Raw genomic sequence first — 7,500 nt, 5'->3', positions numbered from 1 at the left:
CTCTCTCTCTCTCTCTCTCTTACAATCGTCTAGAAGGGAGATTCTAAATATAAAAAGACAGCATGTTTAGTAGTAGTAGTAGTAGTAGTAGTAGTAGTAGTAGTAGTAGTAGTAGTAGTAGTAGTAGTAGTAGTAGTAAATTAACATGCGACGTGATCATAATAATGTCACGTTCAAGCAGGCAATTGAAACCTGAGAGAGAGAGAGAGAGAGAGAGAGAGAGAGAGAGAGAGAGAGAGAGAGAGAGAGAGAGAGAGAGAGAGAGAGAGAGAGAGAGAGAGAGAGAGAGAGAGAGTGTGTTTATGCATCGATATATACGAGTACACTTAATACATAAGGAGGTTAGATAACTGTGTGTGTGTGTGTGTGTGTGTGTGTGTGTGTGTGTGTGTGTGTGTGTGTGTGTGTGTGTGTGTGTGTGTGTGTGTGTGTGTGTGTGTGTGTGTGTGTGTTGCAAAATGATAATATAAACCCGCAAAAATATGTGGATGTAAAATTGCAAATATATGTACACACACACACACACACACACACACACACACACACACACACACACACACACACACACACACACACACACACACACACACACACACACACACACACACACACACCAGAGCGTCAAATATAAAAACAAGAGAAAAAAAAGCACGTTAATATAAAAAAATAAATTAATAAGCAAACATAAAACAAAATAATAATATCTTCCGTATGTGTGTGTGTGTGTGTGTGTGTGTGTGTGTGTGTGTGTGTGTGTGTGTGTGTGTGTGTGTGTGTGTGTGTGTGTGTGTGTGTGTGTGTGTGTGTTGTGAGGCACGTCTCTCTTTCACACAGACAGACAGATAGCCCCACACACACACACACACACACACACACACACACACACACACACACGTATACATCAGGTGACTCATGCATCACGGGTCGGGCTACAAGGGAGGCTGTAAGCTGAGAGGGCCAGGAATTCATGTTTTAATTATGTATGACGCTTTGAATTAATTCCATGCAGATGCTTTTTATTTTATTTCCTTTTAGTAGTTGACGTGTTTTATTGGTTTGTTATGTTTAATTTCTTCATACTTGTTCTCTTTTTTTTCATACTTTTTTTCTTTTCCTTTTTTTCCGAAAGTTCTATTAGTTTTTTCTATTATCTGTTTTTGTTGACATCCTCTTTAATCATATATTTAGTTTATTTATACATTCATCTAGCTATTTACCTATCTGTCTATCTATCTCTCTACCTACCTACCTCTTCATCTATTAATCTACTTATTCTCACTTATTTTCAAATGTTTCTTTTAAATTTACGAGTTGTATTTCTTCCTTTCTTTCACTGTCTATGTATGTTTCTCATATTTATTCATTAATTCCACGTTTCCTTCTTGATCTTTTTTTTTATTCTTAAACAGTTTCCCTGTTTGTATCTTTTAATATTCATCTGCTTTTCTTTGATTATTTATGCATTTCTATGTTTCTGTCTTTCCCCGTTTAATCCTTTCACTGCTACAGTATTTGGCGCATCTTTCCTTAACCACTAACCACTCTGAGACAACTTTTCTTACCCTACAGCCACATTTAAGCACTGTACTGGCTGAAAATATTACAACATCTATTCATTATTTCCTGTAGACGCTTATAAAGACTCCTCACATTGTTTCCAGTGTTGTGAATTGCTGCATACCGCGGTGAAAGGGTTACGTGTTGTCTTGCTTCTTTCTTTCCCAGATTGTTTCCTCGTGAATTCCTTCCTTTGGCATGTGACTTCAGCAGAGGACAATAGTGAGTTACAAATCATCCTACGTAACTTCACTGCATCCTCATCCTCATTCATCAATCCTTTAGCTAGTACCACGCAGCCATTGTCATCCCTCCTTTTTTATCCTTGTTGTTGTTGTTGTTGTTTTGGTGTTGTTGTTGTTTTGGTGTTGTTGTTGTTTTGGTGTTCTTTCTTTCTGATTATTCTAGTTCTTCTCTTGGTTAATCCTTTAGTTCGTGTTCTTGTTCTCTAATTCTTCTTCGTTTCTCTTTTTCTCCTCTTTTTTTTGTATTTTTCGCTCTTTTTCTCCTCTTCTTTCCTCTCTTTTCATCTACATCCGTTCAAGGGCTGGCGCCGCGTACGATTTTGTTACCTCTGTCCGCTGCATCTTGCCACCACCCACGTAACACACCCAAACTTAATCTCCCACCTACCCTAAATAAACTAATATATAATGAATTAACCTAGCTTTACCTCCCTGACTCCATACAAACTTACCTGAAATATCTAACCAAGCAAATCAGTCAGAGAGAATCCCACCTAACACATCCAAACTTAACCCCTCACCTATCCTATTTAGACCTTATACTGAATGAACCTAACCTTACCTGACCAACCTTAAACTCAATGAACCTAACCTAACCTAACCTAACCTAACCTTATACTGAATGAACCTAACCTTACCTGACCAACCTTAAACTCAATGAACCTAACCTAACCTAACCTTATACTGAATGAACCTAACCTTACCTGACCAACCTTAAACTCAATGAACCTAACCTAACCTAACCTAACCTAACCTAACCTAACCTAACCTAACCTTATACTGAATGAACCTAACCTTACCTGACCAACCTTAAACTCAATGAACCTAACCTAACCTAACCTAACCTTATACTGAATGAACCTAACCTTACCTGACCAACCTTAAACTCAATGAACCTAACCTAACCTAACCCACCAAACATATCCAAACTTAACATCTTACCTACCCTATTTGCACAACCTTATACTGAATGAACCTAACTTAACCTAACCTAACTCCACAGAAACACACATATTCCTTACCTACCCTAAATAAACCTAACTAAACGACTAGAACACCACTCCTGAACCTAACCTTACCCCTCACCTACCCTATTTTGACAACCTTACGCCAAATGAACCTAAACTACGAAACTGCACAGAAACAACCAATACCTAACCTACCCTAACTCAACTAAATAAACTCTAAATAAAACTTAATAAACCACTCGCAAACCCAACCCACGTATCCACCACACAAACTTCCCCGCAACAGCAACACTCCCACATCACCTCTAAGATTTTACTCTTAACCTAACTTAACTTAATAACCTCGAGTCAGTACGTGGAAAAAAATAATAAAAAAATAAATAAATAAATAAATAAAACAGGAGAGAGTCTGGGGGAAAAATGAAATGATGTGGTTTCCTGTGCTAGGAGGGAAAAAAAAAACTGGACGTGGGAAAGGAAGAAAGAAGGGGAAGGAAGGAAGGAAGGAAGGAAGGATGGACGAAGCAAATGGGTGAAGGTAAGATGAAATGTGCGAGGGGGGAAAAAAGGAAGAGGCTGTGAATATGATAATAAGGAGGGGGAGGAAGATGGATGGGATAGGGTGCGAAGAAAGAAGAGATGAGGAGGAGGAGGAGGAGGAGGAGGAGGAGGAGGAGGAGGAGGAGGAGGAGGAGGAGGAGGAGGAGGAGGAGGAGGAGGAGGAGGAGGAAGAAGAAGAAGAAGAAGAAGAAGAAGAAGAAGAAGAAGAAGAAGAAGAAGAAGAAGAAGAAGAAGAAGAAGAAGAAGAAGAAGAAGAAGAAGAAGAAGAAGAAGAAGAAGAAGAAGAAGAAGAAGAAGAAGAAGAAGAAGAAGAAGAAGAAGAAGAAGAAGAAGAAGAAGAAAGAAAGAAAGAAAGAAAGAAAGAAAGAAAGAAAGAAAGAAAGAAAGAAAGAAAGAAAGAAGTAACAAGAGAAAAAACCGTAACTAGACCAGAGGGAGATAAAATGAAAAAAATGAAACAAAGCTATGAACGAAAAGAGAAAGAAAAAGAAAACAAGAAAAAAGAATGAGAGAGAGAGAGAGAGAGAGAGAGAGAGAGAGAGAGAGAGAGAGAGAGAGAGAGAGAGAGAGAGAGATAAAAGAGACAAGCGCACTGCCATACAGAGAGAGCGCCAGACAATCAGACACACAGACAAACAAGCACACTTAACAAACACACCACAAACACCTACCCAGCACAAACACACACACAAACAAGGACAAACAAGATAACAAACACTGACAAGCCTAGAAGCCCTTTACAAACTCCTCTGAGATACTCACAGAGGTGGAGGCGGAGGAGGAGGAGGAGGCGGAGGCGCAGAAGGAGAAGCGGGAGATGATGGAGGTCGTGGTGGTGAAGGTAGTGGTCGAAGTGGTGGCGTAGAGAAGGGCGCAACCACCAGCACTACTTCTTACATCAGGACGCCCTCACCACCTGGGGGAAGAAAATGGGAAGGAAAATAAGATGAGTGTAAAAAGAAAAAAAAAGGAAAAAAAAAGGAAAACACAAAGAAAATTTAAAAACCGTTAATGAGGAGGATTTCCTGAGCCACCCCGCAAGTTTAGCCTAAAAATATGAAAATGGGAAGAAGAAAACGGAAAAAAAAACATGGAAGAAAAAGAAACACGATAAAAAAAAGAAAAAGTTGAAACGAGGAAGATTAGTCGAAGGGGAGGCAAAAAATGGTAAACATAAAACACTGGTGATGACGACGGTGAGAAGAAAGAGATTATGATGATAATGAGGAGGAGGAGGAGGAGGAGGAGGAGGAGGAGGAGGAGGAGGAGGAGGAGGAGGAGGAGGAGGAGGAGGAGAAGGAGGAGGCACAAGAAAAGATAAATAACAAAGAAAAGGCAAACTAGAAAAATAAAAAGGAAAAGCGAGACTCCATAACTTGAGAGAGAGAGAGAGAGAGAGAGAGAGAGAGAGAGAGAGAGAGAGAGAGAGAGAGAGAGAGAGAGAGAGAGAGAGAGAGAGAGAGAGAGAGAGAGAGAGAGAGAATCCTAGAAGTTTAAATTAATGCATAATAAAGTAAGCATAGAAATCACATCTTTAGTGTTAAGTAAAATAAATCTTTCCATAACCCTGAATAACGAGACCTTTAACCCCCTCTCTCTCTCTCTCTCTCTCTCTCTCTCTCTCTCTCTCTCTCTCTCTCTCTCTCTCTCTCTCAGGAAGATGAGAAGAATGAAGAGAGCGATAAAGAATGATTAATGGCAGAAATTCTCTCTCTCTCTCTCTCTCTCTCTCTCTCTCTCTCTCTCTCTCTCTCTCTCTCTCTCTCTCTCTCTCTCTTCAACACCTGAATGCCCAAACAAACAATAACACCCCATGAGGAAGAACAACAAGCAATATTATTTGATCCTCTTTACAACACTGGTCCTCTTTTATATCATTATTATTTACAACACTGATTCACAACACTGATCCTCTTCACAACACTCCTACATCCTCATTACAACACTGATCCTCTTCACAACACTTCTGATTCTCTTCACAACACCGTGATCCTCTTTACAACACTCTGCAATCCTATAAGCAACACCTCAATCTTATTAACAACACTTTCCGATCCTCTTTATAATTCGATCCTATTAACAACACTCTGATCCTCTTTACGACACTCCTGGATCCTCCTTAAGGCATTCCTCCACCTGGGTCACGATGCTCAAGTTATGCTAAGTATTCCAAGGTTCGGTAAATTCTCAATTAACGTGCCTTTTTTTTTTTTTTTCTCATGCTGTTCCTTATTTTTGGTTCCAGAATCTTCCAGGAGCAGTTTCTAGATCATACTGCATTTTCTTTATTTTATTTTTGTTAGTTATTCGAGTTACTGTATTTTTTTTTTAAGGGAGAAAGGAAAACGTATATTTTTTTCTCTCTCTCTTTTTTTTTTAGTGGGGTATTACAACTACTTCCTCTATTTCGTCTCAGGTAGTCTTCGTTTGTCTTCAGTTTCGATGCAAAACACAAAAAACAATAAGTAAATTAATACATAAATGAATATTGAAGACAGTATTACCAACAAGGAAGTCCCATGGCAGTGCGGCGTGGTATTGGCTTAACCAGTCCCCGCCATACCCCTCACACCCTCACAGGTTACAGAGGTGAGTGCAGGTTAGGAATGGCCTCTCCTATGCAATGGTTTTATAGACTGGTGGTGGTGGTGGTGGTGGTGGTGGTGGTGGTGGTGGTGGTGGTGGTGGTGGTGGTGGTGGTGGTGGTGGTGGTGATGTATAACAGTATATTGGTACAGTTACTGCGTGAAATGTATATAGTACACACACACACACACACACACACACACACACACACACACACACACACACACACACACACACACACACACACCTAGGCCATTTAAACACCCTCAGGTAAATACAGGTATAGTTTTAGCCAAAGGTCAACAAATTCACCTTCACTGTGTTTATTCTATTGTCTTTTGTTAACTGTGTATTCTCTGACCTGCTAAATCAACTAATCTTAAAAAAAAAAAAGTACTGATACACTCTTGCACATCACGTGACTTCACCCTTTGAGCACCACGGCATCGATCTCATTATAGGCAAGGTGTCAGAGGAATTTAAGTTCACCCTTTCACTGCTACGGTCACCCATTAGCATCCAGAACAGTGAGAAAAATGACAGAAAGAGAGAAAAATGAAAGAAACTAGGTTATTTATTTATTTTTTATTTATTATTTCTTCAGGGCTAGAGAACTATTCAAGGTACAAGTACAAAAATAACAGTCTATAGATTTACATGTAATTGCCGGAAAAGAAATTATTTAGGAGTGAAAGGATTAAGGGTGATACTCATCGTTATCAGAGTTATCTATGTAGTTACTCACTCAGCACAACCGTATCTTATTTACTCTATTGTTTCATCACACTCTTCATAATTTTAGATATTCCTTTTACACAATTCTCTTTTATGACTAGCATTCTCAGTGGGCCTTTTTTTTTTCTTTCTTTTCTTTTTGCCGTCTTTTTGTTGCCCTTGGCCAGGACCCCTTTTACATAAGACGATAAAATAAAATAAAGAATGATATATGATGTGATGAAGTTTGGAAGCTCTCTGGAAGCTCTCTGTAGTACTGAACAGGTTAACATTGAAGGAAATACAGTTGAGGTGAGTGGAAGAATGTTTCTCGTATGTCATTCCATCACTTCCCAGGTCTGTACTAATCCTTATTTTTTATTTATTTATTTTTTTACTTTTTGTGCTACATAATCCTTCATTACTATTGAATCATAATAACTGCAATCACCTTTTTTTTCCAGTTTCATTACATATACACGCTCATGTTCGTTGCCTTAACCCTTTCACTGCTAATGATACTTGTTTTATTTGAGAGACACTACGCAGTTTTATTTCTTACCTAAATCCAGAAAAAAAAAACAGTAACTAATAGATAATCTTTGCAATGAGTGTTATCTTTCTAAATTATAATGTACCTGTGAACAGAACCACTTCATTAAGCTGAGAAGAAGCCAGAGTAGTAAAAGAGTTGTAGAAGAAGTGTGAAGCAGTTTTATTCCATGTCAACACTTATTGCAAACACTCAAACAGGAAGACGAACAATACGAAAACAAAAACACTAGACCATAAGAAGATAATCAACAAGAAAACATTAAGCTAACACGTAGTAGTCCCTTAAAAAAAAAATATAAAAAAAAATAAAAACT

At 38.7% G+C, this 7,500-nt stretch overlaps 1 long non-coding RNA gene across 3 annotated transcripts in view; it reads right to left on the bottom strand.

Moving 5' to 3' along the window:
- The window catches only part of LOC135109118 (uncharacterized), a 187,939-nt gene that overhangs the window by 145,537 nt on the left and 34,902 nt on the right, over positions 1-7,500 (bottom strand). For all 3 annotated transcript variants that reach the window (XR_010272582.1, XR_010272580.1, XR_010272581.1), the window contains exon 2: positions 4,094-4,247. This is a non-coding gene — a long non-coding RNA (uncharacterized LOC135109118). The remainder of the gene's footprint in view (positions 1-4,093; positions 4,248-7,500) is intronic.

This window comes from Scylla paramamosain, chromosome 18, assembly GCF_035594125.1.
Source record: "Scylla paramamosain isolate STU-SP2022 chromosome 18, ASM3559412v1, whole genome shotgun sequence".
Classification (NCBI taxonomy): domain Eukaryota; kingdom Metazoa; phylum Arthropoda; class Malacostraca; order Decapoda; family Portunidae; genus Scylla; species Scylla paramamosain.
The sequence above is the reverse complement of the archived record's forward strand: the minus strand, read 5'-3'. Positions and strand labels throughout refer to the sequence as shown.